Consider the following 20,800-nt stretch of genomic DNA (forward strand, 5'->3'; position numbering starts at 1 on the left):
GGCCAAAACTTCCAGAACTATGTTGAGTAGTAATGGTGAAAGTGGGCACCCTTGTCTTGTTCCTGACTTTAGAGGAAATGTTTTCAATTTTTCACCATTGAGGATAATGTTTGCTCTGGGTTTGTCATATATAGCTTTTATTATGTTGAGGTATGTGGCTTCTATTCCTGCTTTCTGGAGAGTTTTTATCATAAATGGGTGTTGAATTTTGTCAAAGGCTTTCTCTGAATCTATTGAGATAATCATATGGTTTTTATTTTTCAATTTGTTAATGTGGTGTATTATATTGATTGATTTGCGGATATTGAAGAATCCTTGCATCCCTGGGATAAAGCCCACTTGGTCATGGTGTATGATCTTTTTAATGTGTTGTTGGATTCTGGTTGCTAGAATTTTGTTAAGGATTTTTGCATATATGTTCATCAGTGATATTGGCCTGTAGTTTTCTTTTTTTGTGGGATCTTTGTCAGGTTTTGGTATTAGGGTGATGGTGGCCTCATAGAATGAGTTTGGAAGTTTACCTTCCTCTGCAATTTTCTGGAAGAGTTTGAGTAGGATAGGTATTAGCTCTTCTCTAAATTTTTTGTAGAATTCAGCTGTGAAGCCATCTGGACCTGGGCTTTTGTTTGCTGGACGATTTTTGATTACAGTTTTAATTTCCGTGTTTGTGATGGGTCTGTTAAGATTTTCTATTTCTTCCTGGTCGAGTTTTGGAAAGTTGTACTTTTCTAAGAATTTGTCCATTTCTTCCACGTTGTCCATTTTATTGGCATATAATTGTTGATAGTAATCTCTTATGATTCTTTGTATTTCTGTGTTTTCTGTTGTGATCTCTCCATTTTCATTTCTAATTTTATTGATTTGATTTTTCTCCCTTTGTTTCTTGATGAGTCTGGCTAATGGTTTGTCAATTTTATTTATCCTTTCAAAGAACCAGCTTTTGGCTTTGTTAATTTTTGCTATGGTCTCTTTTGTTTCTTTTGCATTTATTTCTGCTCTAATTTTTAAGATTTCTTTCCTCTACTAACCCTGGGGTTCTTCATTTCTTCCTTTTCTAGTTGCTTTAGGTGTAGAGTTAGGTTATTTATTTGACTTTTTTCTTGTTTTTTGAGGTGTGCCTGTATTGCTATGAACTTTCCCCTTAGGACTGCTTTTACCGTGTCCCACAGGTTTTGGGTTGTTGTGTTTTCATTTTCATTCGTTTCTATGCAAATTTTGATTTCTTTTTTGATTTCTTCTGTGATTTGTTGGTTATTCAGCAGCGTGTTGCTCAGCCTCCATATGTTGGAATTTTTAATAGTTTTTCTCCTGTAATTGAGATCTAATCTTACTGTATTGTGGTCAGAAAAGATGCTTGGAATGATTTCTATTTTTTTGAATTTAGCAAGGCTAGCTTTATGGCCCAGGATGTGATCTATCCTGGAGAAGGTTCCATGTGCACTTGAGAAAAAGGTGAAATTCATTGTTTTGGGTCTAACTGGTCTATTTTATCATTTAAAGTTTGTGTTTCCTTGTTAATTTTCTGTTTAGTTGATCTATCCATAGGTGTGAGTGGGTATTAAAGTCTCCACTATTACTGTGTTATTGTTAATTTCTCCTTTCATACTTGTTAGCATTTGTCTTACATACTGCGGTGCTCACATGTTGGGTGCATATATATTTATAATTGTTATATCTTCTTCTTGGATTGATCCTTTGATCATTATGTAGTGACCATCTTTGTCTCTTTCCACAGCCTTTGTTTTAAAGTCTATTTTATCTGATATGAGTATTGCTACTCCTGCTTTCTTTTGGTCCCTATTTGCATGGAAAATCTTTTTCCGGCCCTTCACTTTCAGTCTGTATGTGTCCCCTGTTTTGAGGTGGGTCTCTTGTAGACAACATATGTAGGGGTCTTGTTTTTGTATCCATTCAGCCAGTCTTTGTCTTTTGATTGGGGCATTCAACCCATTTACGTTTAAGGTAATTACTGATAAGTATGATCCCGTTGCCATTTACTTTATTGTTTTGGATTCGAATTTATACACCGTTTTTGTGTTTCCTGTCTAGAGAATATCCTTTAGTATTTGTTGGAGAGCTGGTTTGGTGGTGCAGAATTCTCTCAGCTTTTGCTTGTCTGAAAAGCTTTTGATTTCTCCTTCATACCTGAATGAAATCCTTGCTGGATACAATAATCTGGGCTGTAGGTTATTTTCTTTCATCATTTTAAGTATGTCTTGCCATTCCCTCCTGGCTTGAAGAGTTTCTATTGAAAGATCAGCTGTTATCCTTATGGGAATTCCCTTGTGTGTTATTTGTTGTTTTTCCCTTGCTGCTTTTAATATTTGTTCTTTGTGTTTGATCTTTGTTAATTTGATTAATATGTGTCTTGGGGTGTTTCACCTTGGGTTTATCCTGTTTGGGACTCTCTGGGTTTCTTGAACTTGGGTGATTATTTCCTTCCCCATTTTAGGGAAGTTTTCAACTATTATCTCCTCAAGTATTTTCTCATGGTCTTTCTTTTTGTCTTCTTCCTCTGGAACCCCTATGATTCGAATGTTGTAGTGTTTAATATTGTCCTGGAGGTCTCTGAGATTGTCCTCATTTCTTTTAATTCGTTTTCTTTTATCCTCTCTGATTCATTTATTTCTACCATTCTATCTTCTAATTCACTAATCCTATCTTCTGCCTCTGTTATTCTACTATTTGTTGCCTCCAGAGTGTTTTTAATTTCATTTATTGCATTATTCATTATATATTGACTCTTTTTTATTTCTTCTAGGTCCTTGTTAAACCTTTCTTGCATCTTCTCAATCCTTGTCTCCAGGCTATTTATCTGTGATTCCATTTTAATTTCAAGATTTTGGATCAATTTCACTATCATTATTTGGAATTCTTTATCAGGTAGATTCCCTATCTCTTCCTCTTTTGTTTGGTTTGGTGGGCATTTATCCTGTTCCTTTATCTGCTGGGTATTCCTCTGTCTCTTCATCTTGTTTAAATTGCTGAGTTTGGGGTGTCCTTTCTGTATTCTGGCAGTTTGTGGAGTTCTCTTTATTGTAGCTTTTCCTCGCTGTGTGTGGGTTTGTACAGGTGGCTTGTCAAGGTTTCCTGGTTAGGGAAGCTTGTGTTGGTGTTCTGGTGGGTGGAGCTGTATTTCTTCTCTGGAGTGCAATGAAATGTCCAGTAATGAGTTATGAGATGTCTGTGGTTTTGGGGTGACTTTGGGCAGCTTGTATCTTGAAGCTCAGGGCTCTGTTCCTTTGTTGCTGGAGAATTTGCTTGGTATGTCTTGCCCTGGAACTTGTTGGCCCTTGTGTAGTGCTTGGTTTCAGTGTCGGTATGGAGCCTGTTTGATGAGCTCCTGTCTATTAATGTTCCTTGGAGTCAGGAGTTCCCTGGAGTCAGGGTTTGGACTTAAGCCTCCTGCTTCCAGTTATTGGTCTTATTTTTACAGTAGTTTCAAAACTTCTCCTTCTATACAGCACCATTGATAAAACATCTATGTTAAAGATGAAAACTTTCTCTACTGTGAGGGTCACTCAGAGAGGTTCAGAGCATTACATGGAGAAGAGAAGAGGGAGGAGGGAATTAGAGGTGACCCAAATGAGATGAGGTGGAATCAATAGTGGAGAGAGTGGGGTAGCCAGTAGACACTTCCTTATGTGCACTCCACAACTGGACCACTCAGAGATGTTCACGGAGTTATACAGAGAAGAGAAGAAGGAGGAAGGAGACAGAAGTGGCCAGAAGGATAAAAGGGGGGAATGAAAAGGAGGGAGACAGATCCAGCCAGTAATCAGTTCCCTAAGTGTTCTCCACCATCTGGAACACACAGAAACTCACAGAGTTGGGTAGAGTCGAGAGGGGTTAGGGAGGAGACACAGGCGACCTGGTGGAGAAAAAGGAGAGTCCAAAGGGAGGGAGAGCAGTCAAGCCAGTACTCTCGCTCCCTAATGAAATATGGGTCCTGAGGATTGGGTTCTTAAAGGTACAAAATTGGTAACAAATACATAAAAGCAAAAAATAAAAATCTAGAGTAGAGTTTGGAATTTCAAAAATACAATGTTAAAGAAAAGAAGAAGGAAAAGAAAGAAAAAATGAACAAAGAAAAACAAACAAGGTCGTGAAAATTATAAAGAAAATACAGGTACAAAACTGATAACTAATACCAAAAAGCAAAAATTAAAAATCTAGAGTAGAGTTTGGAATTTCAAAAATACAATGTTAAAAAAAAGGAAGAAGAGACATAAAGAGAGAAAACAAACAAACAAAAAAAAACAAACAATGTCGCAAAAATTATAAAGAAAATACAGGTACAAAATTAATATCAAATACCAAAAAGCATAAATTAAAAATCTAGAGTAGAGTTTGGAATTTCAGATATACAATGTTATATAAAAGATGAAGAGAAAGAAACAGAAAAAACAAAGTCACAGAAATTATAAAAAAAACTATAGGTACAAAATTGATAACATATACCAAAAAGCTAAAACTAAAAAACTAGAGTAGAGTTTGAAATTTCAAAAATACAATGTTAAAGAAAAGAAGAACAAAAAAAAAAGGTCAAAAATTATAAAATGTATATATATGAAGTTTGCTGAAGAAGAAAAAAATAGGGTCTTTTTTTTTTTTTGCAATGTAATAGGTTATAAAAGTGAAAATTAAAGGAACAATAGAGGACTTAAAAATTTTTTTTTTCTAAAAATTAAAAAGAAAGAAAGAATGATCGTAAAAATATATCTAGGACTTTTTCTGGTTTTGTTGTGAGTATTGTGGGTTCAGCTCATTTTTGGCTAGTTCCTTGGTCCGACTTATATTTCTCAAGATCTATAGGCCCCTTCCTATGTAGTCCGTAGTAACCACGGGGTTTTAATCTATTGCCTGTAGCTTCCAAGGCGTTTCCCTCTGTTATAACTTCTTCTGTTTGCTGGTCTCTTCAGTGTCTGGTTACCGCCCTGACACAAAGGGGACGGTGGGGGAAACTTTTTTTTTTTTTTTTTTTAGGCTCACTTGTTCAGTCGTGCTGTGGGGAGGGAGGGAGGGATACTGCAAACAAATAACACTGGCGTGTGCTCGCAGTGCCTCAGCCACACTGGGTCTGCCCCCGCTAACGGCGCATGTAGCCTCCCTGCCCACACTGCTCAGGCTCTAGGTTGTTCCGCCAGGAACAATCCGAGGCCGGCCCTGGGCTGCATGTACCTCCCAGGTCCAAGCCGCTCAGGTTCAGGCACTCGGGTAGTCCTCAGAGGCGCAGACTCAGTTGGGCCTGCGTTTTGTGCTCTTCCCAGGTCCAGGCAGCTCAGGTGATGAGGTGTTTGGCGAGCGCCAATGCTGCGACTTATCGCCTCCCCGCCACTCGGTTATCTGGGTGTAAAACTGGCGCACCTTCTCAGGCAAATGTTGACCGTCCAGACCCCCAAGAAGTTTTAGTTAGCAAAGAAGCCTGCTTACAGTTTTATAGATAATGTCTCTCTGGGGCTGCGATTGCCCCCTTCCGGCTCTGGCTGCCTGTCACTGGAGGGGGAAGGTCTGCAGCCGGCTATCTCTGTTCAGTCCTTCGTTCCGTGCGTGGGCCTGGCGGTGTCTTAGGTTGGGGCTGGCTTTTCGCGTGGTAGATATCCCACAGTCTGGTTTGCTTGCCCAAATTATTTTGCTCAAATAGTGCTCAGGGTATTCAGGCCAGATTCTTACTCTGAGCAATGCAGCGCGCGCCACGCCTCCCTGCCCAGCCCCCGCTTGCTAATGGCGTGTGCAGGCATCTGCGCTGCTTCTCCGCTGGGGGAGTTACTGTAGGGCTCGCAATCTGCGAGTTTTAATTGTTTATTTATTTTTTCTCCCTGTTATGTTGCCCTCTGTGCTTCCACAGCTCGGCACAGATTGGGCAGTGAGAAGGTTTCCTGGTGTTTGGAAACTTCTCTCTTTTTAAGACTCCCTTCCCAGGACGGAGCTCCGTCCCTCCCCCTTTTGTCTCTTTTTTTGTCTTTTATATTTTTTCCTACCTCCTTTCAAAGAGTTGGGTTGCTTTTCTGGGTGCCTGATGTCCTCTGCCGGCATTCAGTAGTTGTTTTGTGGAATTTACTCGACGTTTAAATGCTCTTTTGATGAATTTGTGGGGGAGAAAGTGTTTTCCCCGTCCTACTCCTCCGCCATCTTGGCTCCTCCTCTCCTATGTGTTAATTTTTAGGGTGGTAGAAATATAGGTAGACTTTTCTCTTTGAAAAGTATTTCAACTAAAATGTTACATGAGGTTTCTTTTAGTAGTGTAACACAGAAGGCATCTACTTGGATGCATGGTACCATGGTGCCTGGCCATGTTTAATTACCCAGTCCCAAGTCAGCTCCTGCACTGAGGTTTTAATAAAGTTAAATTACCTTTGTACCCACACAAGTTTGGATCCTGGATCTGCTAATTTTTCTTGAATTTGAAATTCAAGGGCCTAGAGACAAATGATTTTACAATTAGAGCTATATTTCCTTTGGTATGTCTTGGCATTAATTTTGCCTTAATTGAACACAAAGTTATATTCTAGACCCAGTGTGAAATGACCCTTTAAGATTTAGCATAACACATATAACAGCTCTTGCTAGCTATTCTCCCTTCTTGGTGAGATAATGTGGTTTATTTTTATAGGTTACTTGTAAACTTAATCTTTTATGAAATCTCTTAGTCACATGAGTATGTCTTATATTTTTAATGTTTAATAAATAAATGGATAAGCAAGCATTGTTTTAGAAAGTACAACATAAAAAAATTTTTGTGCCAGGAACAAAGACAAAGAATTAGACATATGGGGGAATTAACTGGAAGATTATTAAGATAATGAATAACAAGTTTAAAAGGAAAAGCCTGGGACTATTGATTTGTTCTTTATGATGTTCATCATGGAGGATAACCACCCCTAGATTCAGAAAAGCAAACTTAGAAAATTCCCCTCCGCTATTTTTTCTAGACCAAAAGTTAGAAAAAATATCTGAAAAGCAGTGATAATAGACACTATTTTCATGGACTTTTGCTATGAGGATTAACCATAGCTGTCAACTTACAGAAATTGTTAATAATGATGCAGTAAGTATTAACTTATTTTTCATCGCATATTTCCCAGTAACCCAGAAAGCCCAAAAATCTATTTAGGGGACATGAAAAGAGATCTTAGAATTTGAAGTCTAGTTACAATCATTTGTTTTTCTTTAAATAATAAATAAAAATATTCAAAATATTGACAGTAGTCATAGAAGTATGGTTAGTTTATTTCTTTATTTTTTAACTGTATTTTCATATAATCATAAGTATGATTTATTTTTATAGAAAAAAGGAAATAAATAATTCTTGAATGGAAAAAAATAAGTATCTGAAGCAAAATTTCAAAGTGATAAATTCTGTTAAATTTGATTTGTTTTGTAGATGTTTGTTATTTTTTAATACTTTTCTCCACATGTATCAGATCAGATCAGATCAGTCGCTCAGTCGTGTCCAACTCTTTGCGACCCCGTGAATCACAGGCCTCCCTGTCCATCACCAACTCCCAGAGTTCACTCAGACTCATGTCCATCGAGTCAGTGATGCCATCCAGCCATCTCATCCTCTGTCATCCCCTTCTCCTCTTGCCCCCAATCCCTCCCAGTATCAGAGTCTTTTCCAATGAGTCAGCTCTTCACATGAGCTGGCCAAAGTACTGGAGTTTCAGCTTTAGCATCATTCCTTCCAAAGAAATCCCAGGGCTGATCTCCTTCAGAATGGACTGGTTGGATCTCCTTGCAGTCCAAGGGACTCTCAAGAGTCTTCTCCAACACCACAGTTCAAAAGCATCAATTCTTCAGCACTCAGCCTTTTTCACAGTCCAACTCTCACATCCATACATGACCACATGAAAAACCATAGCCTTGACTAGATGAACTTTTGTTGGCAAAGTAATGTCTCTGCTTTTGAATATGCTATCTAGGTTGGTCATAACTTTCCTTCCAAGGAGCAAGCGTCTTTTAATTTCATGGCTGCAGTCACCATCTGCAGTGATTTTGGAGCCCAAAACAATAAAGTCTGACACTGTTTCTACTGTTTCCCCATCTATTTTCCATGAAGTGATGGGACCAGAGGCCATGATCTTCATTTTCTAAATGTTGAGCTTTAAGCCAACTTTTTCACCCTCCACTTTCACCTTCATCAAGAGGCTTTTTAGTTCCTCTTCAGTTTCTGCCATGAGGGTGGTGTCATCTGCATATCTGAGGTTATTGATATTTCTCCCAGCAATCTTGATTTCAGCTTGTGTTTCTTCCAGTCCAGCGTTTCTCATGATGTCCTCTGCATATAAGTTAAATAAGCAGGGTGACAATATGCAGCCTTGACGTACTCCTTTTCCTATTTGGAACCAGTCTGTTGTTCCATGTCCAGTTCTAACTGTTGCTTCCTGACCTGCATACAAATTTCTCAAGAAGCAGATCAGGTGGGCTGGTATTCCCATGTCTTTCAGAATTTTCCAGTTTATTGTGATCCACACAGTCAAAGACTTTGGCATAGTCAATAAACCAGAAATAGATGTTTTTCTGGAACTCTCTTGCTTTTTCCATGATCCAGTGGATGTTGGCTATATACATATATATATATATATATATATATATATATTTATGATAAATTTATTTATAGAGAAAAATGATGTAAAAGGAATCTTCTATTTCATGCTAAGTTACACTCTATATCTAGTGCAAAAATTTCATTGAATAACATGTTCAACAGTATAAGTGACAACATTATGTTTGGCAATTTCTTACTGGGCTCCCAGATTTTTTATTTTGTTTCAAATAAATTGTTTCAAGAAAATTGTTGATTATCCTCACTAACTTGTCCTAAAAAATAATGAAGAGGACACTTTAATACTGTCAAGTTTTGCTTTTTACTTGTATATGTTTTCATGAAGAGCAAAGAGTTATCCACATTTTTTGCCTCTCTATTTTTTATGGTAGCAACATTTGTCTAGATTCAGCACTCTAAGCTCACAACCACTTACACCTGCATGGGCTCCTCCTCCTTTAGCAACCGCAGGGTCATGTGCACTTTATCATGTGGGTGCCAGGGGTGTCTGAGCTTTTAGAAAAGGAATAATTTTGTGTTGGTTCTCCCTCAATGAGTGAAAAACTGCTATAATTCAATTTGTACACTTTACTTAAGGAAATATTTGTTATATAAAGGCAATTTGAAAGTTGTTTTAAATAGAAAGGCCTATTAGAGGAATAGTAAGCAGTAGTAATTGGAAAAAGCTCAGATTCTAAGTCATATGGAAGTCCCCACTCACTAGTGAAGTACACTAACCAAAATGCTGAACCTGTTTGAATGTCAGCTTCCTTATTTGCAAAACAAGGATAATAACCCCTCCCCATTAGGGTTGTTGGGCTTCCCTGGTGTCTCAGTGGTAAAGAACTCACCTGCCAATGCAGAAAACACGGGTTCAATCCCTGGGTCAGGAGATCCCCTGGAGAAGGAAGTGGCAACCTATTCCAGTACTCTTGCCTGAGAAAGAGGAGGACAGAGGAGCCTGAGGAGCAACAGTCCATGCGGTTGCAAAAGAGTCAGACATGACTTAGTGATTAAACAATAGCAGCTAGGGTTTTAGACATTACTTTGCCAGACAAAGGTCTGTCTAATCAAAGCTATGGTTTTTCCAGTAGTCATGTATGTATGTGAGAATTGGACTATAAAGAAGGCTGACACTGAAGAATTGATGCTTTTGAACTGTGGTGTTGGAAAAGACTCTTGAGAGACCCTTGGACTGAAAGGAGATCAAACCAGTCAATCCTGAGGGAAATCAGTCCTGAATATTCTTTCAAAGGACTGATGCTGAAGCTGAAACTCCAATATTTTGCCCAACTGATGCGAAAAACTGACTCATTGGAAAAGATCCTGATGCTGGAAAAGATTGAAGGCAAGAGGAGAAGGGAACAGAGGATAAGATGGTTAGGTGGCATCACCGACTCAATGGACATGAGTTTGAGCAAGCTCCGGGACTGGTGATGGACAGGGAAATCTGGCATGCTGCAGCCCATGGGGTCACAAAGAGTCAGATACAACTGAGCAACTGAACTAAACTGAGGGTTTTATGAGGATTAAAGGTAGTGAGTAAATTCCCTAATAAATATTAGGTATTTAATGCAAGTTCTTCATGCTATTATTAAAGCCAATATTATATTCTGTCTATAAACTCTCAGGTAGATATTTATCTATCTGTATCTATCTATCTATGCCTTTCCTGGTGACTCAGACTGTAAAGAATATACCTGCAATTAAGGAGACCTGGGTTGGATCCCTTGGAAAGGGAGTGGCTACTCCCTCCAGTATTCTCGCATGGAGAATTCCATGGACAGAAGAGCCTGGTGGGCTACAGTCCATGGTGTTGCAAAGAGTTGAACACAACTGAGTGAGTAACACTACTTTTGCTATTATATATAAGCTAGATATGATATACATTATGCATTTTAATCTTTGAGTTATCTTGGTACTTACTAGGTGTAGATGAAATTTGAAGATGAAATTTAGTTACATGGGAAACTAAGAAAATTGCCAGGAGACACCACCATCATGACTTCCAAATGAATGAATGAATGAGTTAATATATAAATATTATTAATACATGGCATCAATGCTCTTATTTTTCCTTTTTTCTTTCTTTGTTTTAAAAGTTTTCAATGAGAGCATATCACTTTGATAATATAAATAGAAAGGAAACTTTATTTGTAAAATGAGTTCTTACTAGTTTGTGACTCATAAAAATATAAGAATTCAATCTGATTTCTAAAGTATTGTTAATATATCATGGTGCTGCTAAGTCACTTCAGTCGTGTCCGACTCTGTGCGACCCCAAAGATGGCAGCCCACCAGGCTCCACCGTCCTTGAGATTCTCCAGGCAAGAACAGTGGAATGGGTTGCCATTTCCTTCTCCAATGCATGAAAGTGAAAAGTGAAAATGAAGTCGCTCAGTTGTGTCCGACCCTCAGCGACCCCATGGATTGCAACCTACCAGGCTTCTCCATCCATGGGATTTTCCAGGCAAGAGTAATGGAGTGGGGTGCCATTGCCTTCTCCATAATATATCATAGTAGAGTAATAAACATAATACAAAACAAAAGAACAAATGTGGATTTTTTTTCAATGTTTTTGAAGCTAAAACACTATAAAAACAGGTTTGTTGTAAAAAATTTAAACAACATGCAAATACGTGAGTGAAAAGTGAAAGTCCCTCTTTAATTCTCTCCAAACTCAAAATTACTGACTTTCATCCTGAGATGTGGCCAAAATGCTGACGTTTTATGTTCATATATATCATGTATATTTACATTTATATATATTATAACACATACATTTTAATAAATGTGTATTGTGTTGTGCCTTGTCCTTTATTGTATCTCTTGGATATCTTTTTCATGTATGGAATTATACTTCTGGACATATACAGCAATTTAACTTTTAGAAAAACCCTAGCATGTGGGCACAAAAAGACTAGTTTATGAGAGTATCTTTGTATTAATTTAAAAATCAAAAAAATCATAAAATTATAGTATATTTATGTAGCTGGATACCATATAGAAGTTAAAATGACTAAGCTGAAATATACATGTTGGCATAGATCAGTATGTAAAATTTAGCTTGAATGAAAAAGAAGATTGTAAAAGATGATTATAATGTTACATCATTTTTATAATTTTACAATTAAAAAAGGTAATTATGTATGTTATATATGGTTCCTTAAATATGTAGTAAAGTTTTGAAAATGTGCACTGTTTTGAGAGAGCAGTTTCTATTTTCAAAATATCTTTGTAGTTCCATCTCTCTTCACAGATATTATGAAGGTGCTCTTCATAATTGTTGTACCAGTACATGCCCTTCAGCAATGTATTATCAGACTTCTTAGTTTTGCATATGTATGTTTAAATATCTCATTGATATTTTATTTTCTTTCATCTGAGTGGTACGTTAAGCATCTTTATATAAGGACTATTCAGTTCTTCTCTTTTGTAAATTATCTTTTAAATATGTTGTTATTTTTTACCCTCAGTTTGGATATTTAAAATTTGTACACTTTCGGTACTGACTTTTTATCATTTATATACATTGAAAGTATTTACTTTGCCAATGGCCCTTTTAAAAATATTATAATGTTATTTATTGTATAGAGATTTTGAAATTTTATTACTTTCAGTTTTATTATTCATTTCCTTTATGAATTTTGGTTTTACTTGTTTGGGTAGTTTTTTCTTAGGGATTAAAAAGCTATCCTCTAGTTTCCTCCTGAAGCTGTAACTGTGTTTTGTACTGAAATCTGAAATAGTTGAAAGTTGACATTTATTTTTGTAGCTATTTGAAGTATGAATCACCAATCTCCTCCCCACTCAGAGCACCCACAGCCCTGATTTGTAAAGCTAATTTATAGGTTTGTTCTAGATGGTTTGTTCTGTTCCATTGGTTCATTTGTCTAATCCCATCTCAATTCAGTATTTAATTCTTTAATCCTTTAAACATTATAAAGTCTTTAATCTTTATATCTTTTATTAAGAACTCCACTTCCATGAAACTGAAAGTAGTTATCAGTTAGCCATTAATAAACAGTAAACTGTTTCACTAGTCAGATTCTCTTTGTTTCTATAAAAACTTGTGTGCTTTCTACATGTCATGTAGTATAAACAATAAAATGTTTCTCCCAGGTTTTTTTTTTTTTTTTTTTAGGAACTTGTAGTCAGTCCTGTTTGATCTGGAGCCAGTTAAGACCATCAACCCTCCAACTGGTCATGCTCCAGTATCCACTTGTGACCTTTTGATGTCAAGGGCCAAAAACTCCACCCTCAGAATGTGTTAATGCTGTATTTTCTGAGCATGCATCCCATGGAAAAACCTGTAAGTTATGTCTTCATAGTGTGATGATTACCTCATTTTTTTCTTACCTCCAATTACCTTTCCCCTTGCCTCATCTTTATCCCATAAATACCCCAAGCCCCTCACCTTCAGGGAGGCATATTTGAGACTTGTTCTCCCATCTCCTCACTTGGCTGAGTGAGAGCATCTGCTGGCCAAGTAGCATTCACTGCCACTTATGTCCTGCAAGTCCTATGTGGTAGTCCCCCTTGTCCAAGATTTTGCTTTTTGCAATTTCAGTTATATGTTTAACCTCTGTAAGAAAATATTAAATGGAAAATTCTGGAAAGAAACAATTTATAAGATTTAAATTGTGTGTCATTCTGAGTAGTGTGATGAAATCATGTGTCTCCCTGGGACATGAATCATCCCTTTGTTCAGTATATCTGCACTGTATACACTATCCGTCTGTTAGTGCTGTAGGAAAAAATATAGTATCTGTGAAGTTTGATACCATCTGAGGTTTCAGGCATCCACTATGGATTTTAGAACATATCCCATGTGGATAAAAGGTGGCTACTGCACTACAAAGCTCCAGTTTCATCTACTTTCTGTAACTGTATCTTCCTCTTGCCCCATCAAGCCTGGGAGATAGTGGTGACAAAGGAGTGGTTAACAGCATCCTTCTTTTAACTATCATCATGCCTCAGTAATTTTTCCCTTTGGTTGTGATATCTTTTTTCCTCCAAGCTTTTGACATACAGCTTGGTGGGATTGGAAGGGCATTCATTTTATAGTTTAAGAGAACTGTCATTTTTATGATAGAGCCTTTCTAATTATATATATGTTATACATATCTCTTTACCTAGTTCTTCTGTGTGCTTCTATCATGTTATAATTTTTTCTATAAAGATATTGCTTAGCATTTTTGAGATTTATTCCAAGAATTATTCTCACATTTATTATAATTATGAATGAGATATTTATAAAGATATAAGGCTATTGTTGATAAATATTGATTTTTGCATGTTGATTTCCCATCCACAAACTTACTATTCTATTTCCTCTCATAGATTATTTTGGAGGTTCTCTTCCATACTCTAGGTAGAGAATTATATTGTCTTTGTATAATAAATATAGTAATAATAGTCATTACTAAATTTGCATTGACAATATAGTAGAGGACAGAGGAGTCAGACATGCTAATACATGGGGTCTCAAAGAATCAGACACAACGTAGTGACTGAACAACAACAACAAAAATACATTGTGAAATCATTGTGTGCATGTGTGTGTGCTCAGTTGCTCAGTTGGGTGGTTTATTTATTTTGTGTGATGAGACATTTAGGATCTTACCTCATAGCAAGTTTAACATGTACAGTGAAGTATTATTAATTATGGTCATCTTTCTGTATATTACATCTCTAGGAGTTATTTAACTTATAATTGGAAGTTTCCACACTTTTACCCCTTCACCTATTTTTTCTAACCCCCAGTCTCTGGTAGCCATCATGCTACTATTTACATACATTTGGGTTTTTTAGATTCTGTATATGAATGAGAAATTATAATATCCGTTTCTCTGACTTATTTCACTTAGTCTTAAATTTTTGGTAGGATTTACTTCTTTTTAAAATACTTCCAATATGCTACTGGAGAAGAGCAGAGAAATAACTCCAGAAAGAATGAAGACGCTTCACTGAAGTGAAAACAACAACCAGTTGTGAATGTGTCTGGTGGTGAAAGTAAAGTCTGATTCTGTAAAGAACAATATTGTATAGGAACTTGGAATGTTAGGTCCACGAATCAAGATAAATTGGAAGTGATCAAACAGGAGATTGCAAGAGTGACCATTGACATTTTAAGAATCAGTGAAATAAAATGAGCAGAATGGGTGAATTTAATTCAGATGACCGTTATATCTACTACTGTGGGCAAGAATCACTTAGAAGAAATGGAGTAGCCATCATAGTCAATAAAAGGGTCTGAAATGCAGTACTTGGGTACAAACTCAAAAATGACAGAAAGATCTCTGTTTGTTTCCAAGGCAAGCTATTCAATATCACAGTAATCCAAGTCTATACACCAACTGCTAATGCTGAAGAAACGGAAGATGATTGATTCTATGAAGACCTACAAGACTTTCTAGAACTAATACCAAAAAAAGATATAATTTTCACCATAGGGGACTGGAATGCAAAAGTAGGACATCAAGAGATACCTGGAGTAACAAGCAAGTTTGGTCTTGGAGTACAAAATGAAGCAGGGCAAAGGCTAACACAGATTTGCCAAGAGAACTCACTCGTCATAGCAAACACACTCTTCCAACAACACAAGAGACAACTCTATACATGGACATCCCCAGATGATCCACATAAAAATCAGATTGATTATATTCTTTGCAAGCAAAGGTGGAGAAGCTCTATACACTCAGCAGAAACGAGACCAGGAGCTGACTATGGCTTACATCATGAACTCCTTATTTCCAAATTCAGACTTAAAATGAAAAAAGTAGGGAAAGCCACTAGGCCATTCAGGTATGCTGCTGCTGCTGCTGCTGCTAAGTCACTTCAGTGATGTCCGACTCTGTGAAACCCCATAGATGGCAGCCCAGCAGGCTCCCCCAACCCAGGGATTCTCCACGCAAGAACACTGGAGTGGGTATGACCTAAACCAAATACCTTACAATTATAAAATGAAAGTTACAAATAGATTCAAGGGATTAGATTCAAGGGATTAGATACACAGAATGCCTGAAGAACTATGGACAGAGATTTCATAGCATTGTACAGGAGATGGAGATCAAAACCATCCCCAAGAAAAAGAAATGCAAAGAGGAAAAATGGGTGTCTGAGGAAAAATAGCTGAGGAAAGAAGAGAAGTGAAAGGCAAAGGAGAAAGGGGAAGATATTCACATGTGAATGCAAAGAATAGCAAAGAAAGATACGAAAGTCTTCCTAAGTGATGAATGCAAAGAAATAGAGGAAATCAATAGAATGGGAAAGACTAGAGATCTCTGCAAGAAAATTAGAGATACCAAGGGGACATTTCATGCAAAGATGGGTACAATAAAGTACAGAAACGGTATGGATGTAAGAGAAGCAGAAGATATTAAGAAGAGGTGGCAAGAATACACTGAAAAACTTTACAAAAGAATACTTCATGACCCAGATAACCATGATGGTGTGATCACTCACCTAGAGCCAGACATCCTGGAGTGCAAAGTCAACTGGGCCTTAGGAAGCACCGCTATGAACAAGGCTAGTGGAGTTGATGAAATTCCAACTGAGCTATTTCAAATCCTAAAAGATGATACTGTTAAAGTGTTGCCCTCAATATGCCAGCAAATTTAGAAAACACAACAGTGGCCATGGGACTGGAAAAGGTCAGTTTTCATTTGTATCCCAACAAAAGGTGGTGCCAAAGAATGTTCATACTACCACAAAATTGCACTCATTTCACATGCTAGCAAAGCAATGCTCAAAATTTTCCAAGCTAGGCTTCAACAGTACATGAACTGAGAACTTCCAGGTGTTCAAGAAGGATTTAGAAAAGGCAGAGGAGCCAACATCTGTTGGATCATAGAAAAAGCAAGAGAATTCCAGAAAAACATCTGACTCATTGACTGATACACTAAAACCTTTGACTGTGTGGATCACAACAAACTGTGGAAAATTCTTCAAGAGATGGAGTACCAGACCACCTTACCAGCCTTCTGAGGAACCTGTGTGCAAGTCAAGAGGCAACAGTTAGAACTGGACATGGAACAGGCTGGTTCCAAATTGGGAAGGAGTACATCAAGGCTGTATATTGTCACCCTGCTTATTTAACTTATATGCAGAGTACATCTTGCTAAATCCCAGGCTGGATGAAGCACAAGCTGGAATCAAGATTGCTGGGAGAATATCAATAACCTTGCATATGCAGATGACAACATCCTTATGGCAGAAAGGGAAGAGGAACTAAAGAGCCTCTTGATGAAGGTGAAAGAGGATAGTGAAAAACATGGTTTAAGAACATTCAGAAAACGAAGATCACTTCATGGGAAATAGATGGGGAAACAATGGAAATGGTGACAGACTTTATTTTCTTGGGCTCCAGTATCACTGTAGATGGTGACTGCAGCCATGAAATTAAAAGACACTTGTTCCTTGGAAGAAAAGCTATGTCTAACCTAGACAGAATATTAAAAAGCAGAGACATTACTTTGCCAATAAAGGTACATATAGTCAAAGGTATGGTCTTTCCAGTAGTCATGTATAGATGAGAGTTGGACCATAAAGAAGGCTGAGCACCAAAGAATTTTCTGAGCTGTGGTGTTGGTGAAGAATCTTGAGAGTTCCTTGGACTGCAAGGAGATCAAACCAATCAATCCTAAAGGAAATGAACCCTGAATATTCATTGGAAGGACTGATGCTGAAACTAAAGCTCCAATATTGGCCACCTGATGTGAAGAGCAGACTCATTAGAAAAGACAATGATGTTTGGAAAGATTGAAGGCAAGAGGCGAAGGGGACAACAGAGGAAGAGGTGGTTGTTTGGCATCACCTACTCAATAGACATGATTTTGAACAAGTTCCTGGAGATTGTGATGAACATGGATGCCTGGTGTGCTGCAGTCCATGGGGTTGAAAAGAGTCGGACATGACTGAGTGACTGAACAACAACTTCTTTTATGACTTAATAATATTCCAAAAGTGAAGTCGCTCAGTCATGTCCGACTCTTTGCGACCCCGTGGACTGTAGTCCACCATGCTCCTCTGTCCACGGGATTTTCCAGGCAAGAGTACTGGAGTGGGTTGCCATTTCCTTCTCCAATATTCCAAATACATACACATATATAAATAACTATATATTTATTAATATATACTTGTCTATATTACATTTCTTATCCATTTGTCTATCAGCAGACACAGGAAGTTTCCATGTCCTGACTCATGAATAATGCTGCAAGGAACACAGGGTTTACATGTCCCTTTGATACAGCGACCACATTTCTTGGATTGCTGGATCACATGATGACTCTACTGTTAACACTTTTAAGCTGTTCAATTCTAGGGTGTTTCATTGTATAAAAACAAGTAGCAAAATGTTCCATGGGTACTTCTTTCTCCCTTCGTTTTGTTTTGGCTTTTACACTGCTGCAATGACTTATAATTTTTTCAGATATGTTTCTTTCTTTTTAAAATTAATATTTATAGGAGTACAATTGTTTACAGTGTTGTGTTAATTTCTGCTGTAAAGTAAGGTGAATCAGCTACACACACACACACACACACACACACATATCCTTTCTTTTTTTGGATTTCTTTCCCATTTATGTCATGATAGAGCAGTGAGTAAGGTTCCCTGAGCAATACAGTACGTTCTCATAAGTTATCTACTTCATACATGGCATCAATAGTGTATATATATATATATATATATATACCAATCTCCCAATTCATCCCACTTCACCGGTCTCCCTTTTACAACCATATGTCCATTCTCTTCATCTGTGTCTCTATTTCTCTTTGCAAATAAGTTCATCTGTATCATTTTTCTTTTCCTCTTTCTGACTTACTTCACTCTGTCTCTAGATCTGTTCACATCTCTGCAAATATCACAATTTTATTCCTTTGTGTGGCTGAGTACTTTTACATTGTATATATGTACCCCAACTACTTTATCCATCCTTCTGATGAGCGGCCTTTAGGTTGCTTCTGTGTCCTGACTATTGTAAATGGTGCTTTAATGAACATTGGGGTGCGTGCATCTTTTTGGATTATTGTTTGATGTTGAGCACCTTTTCTTGTGTTTTTTGGTCATTTCTATGTCTTTGGAGAAATATCTATTTAATCCTTCCTCTCATTTTTTCATTGGGTAATTTGTTTTTAGATATTGAAGCTGCATGAGCTGTTTGTATGTTTTGGATATGAATCCATTGTTAGTTGCTTCATTTGTAAACATTTTATCCCATTCTAAAGATTGTCTTTTTGTCCTATTTATGGTTTTGTTTGCTGTGCAAAAGCTTTTTAGTTTAATTAGGTCCCATTTGTTTATTTTTGTTTTTATTTTCATTACTCTAAGAGTTGGGTCAAAAAAGATCTTGCTAAGATTTATGTCAAAGGATATTCTACCTGTGTTTTCCTCTAAGAGTTTTGTAGTGATTAGCTTTACATTTAGGTCATTTATCCATTTTATTTTTGTGTTAGAGAGTGTTCTAATTTTATTCTTTTACACATAACTGTCCAGTTTTTCCAGCATATCCTTGCCTCCTTTATCATAAATTTGGTAATCATAGATAAGTGGGTTTAACACTAGGTTTTCTTTCCTGTTACATTGATCTATATTCCTGTTTTTGTGCCAATACCATATTATCTTGATGATTGTAGCTTTGTAATATAGTCTAAAGACAGAGAAGCATGATTCCTCCAGCTACATTTTTTTTTTTTCCCTCAAAATTGCTTTGGGTATTCAAAGGCTTTTGTGTTTCCATACAAATTGTAAAATTTTTTGTTCTAATTCTGTGAAAAATTTCCTTGGTGATTTGATATGGGATGTATTGAATCTGTATGTTGTAATGGGTCCTATAGTCATTTTTACAATATTGATTATTCTAATCCATGAACATTGATTTCTTTCATCAGTATCTTATAGTTTTTTGAGTACATATTTTTTGCCTCCTTAGGTTGTGTTATGCTTAGGTATCTTATTATTTGTGTTGCAATAGTAAATGGGATAGTTTCCTTAATTTCTCTTTCTGATCTTTCATTGTTAGTGTATAGGAATGTAATATATTTATGTGTATTAAATTGGCATCTTGCAAATTTAACAATTTCATTGACTAGTTCTGTTAGCTTTCTGGCAGCATATTTATGGATTGGAGAAGGCAATGGCACCCCACTCCAGTACTCTTGCCTGGAAAATCCCATGAACGGAGGAGCCTGGTAGGCTGCAGTCCATGGGGTCGCTAAGAGTCAGACACGATTGAGCGACTTCACTTTCACTTTTTATTTTCATGCATTGGAGAAGGAAAGGGCAACCCACTCCAGTGTTCTTGCCTGGAGAATCCCAGGGATGGGGGAGCCTGGTGGGCTGCCATCTATGGGATCACACAGAGTCGGACATGACTGAAGCGACTTAGCAGCAGCAGCATGCATAGTATCATGTTATCCGCAGACAGTGACAGTTTTACTTTTCTTTTCCAATTTGTATTATTTTACTTCTCTGATTGCCATGGCTGGGATTTCCAAAACTATCTTGAATAAAAGCAGCAAGAGTCGACATCCTTGTCTTGTTCCTGACCTTAGAGGATATGGTTTTACTTTTTCACCATGGAGAGTGATATTTGCTCTGGGTTTTTGTTTTTTTTTTTTTTTTATATAACCTTTATTATGTTGACATAAGTTCCCTCTATTCCCACTTTCTGGAGAGTTTTTATCATAAATGAGTGTTGAATTTTGTCAAAAGCATTTACTACATCTTCTGAGATCATTATATTGTTTTTATTCTTTCCAAAAAAATTATTTATATATTTATTTGGCTGTGCTAGGTCTTAGTTGCAGCTTGTAGGATGTTCCATCCTTGTAGTGGTGTGTGGGATCTTTAGTTGTGGCAAGTGAACTTTTAGTTTTGGCATTTGGTATATAATTCCCTAACCAGAGATCAAACCTTGGCCCCTTGCAGTGGTAGTGAAGAGTCTTAGCCACTGGACTGCCAGGAAAGTCCTTGCTGTTATATTTTATTTTGGTAATATGGTGTATCACATTGATTGATTTGTATACACTGAAGACTCCTTGAATCCCTGGGGTAAATCCCACTTAATCATGGTATGTGAATGATGCTTTTAATTTGTTGTTGGATTATGTTTATTAGTGTTTGGTTCATTTTTGCATCTATGTTCATCAGTTATATTGGCCTGTAATTTTCTTGTTTGTGTATGATTTTTTTTTTGGGGGGGGGGCATCTGGTTTTAGAATGAGGGTGAGAGTGGCATCATAGAA

At 37.1% G+C, this 20,800-nt stretch overlaps 1 long non-coding RNA gene across 1 annotated transcript in view; it reads left to right on the forward strand.

Moving 5' to 3' along the window:
* Positions 1-20,800, forward strand: part of LOC132345468 (uncharacterized) — an 890,490-nt gene that overhangs the window by 13,068 nt on the left and 856,622 nt on the right. The window lies entirely within an intron of this gene.

The sequence above is a fragment of the Bos taurus genome, chromosome 6 (assembly GCF_002263795.3).
Source record: "Bos taurus isolate L1 Dominette 01449 registration number 42190680 breed Hereford chromosome 6, ARS-UCD2.0, whole genome shotgun sequence".
Classification (NCBI taxonomy): domain Eukaryota; kingdom Metazoa; phylum Chordata; class Mammalia; order Artiodactyla; family Bovidae; genus Bos; species Bos taurus.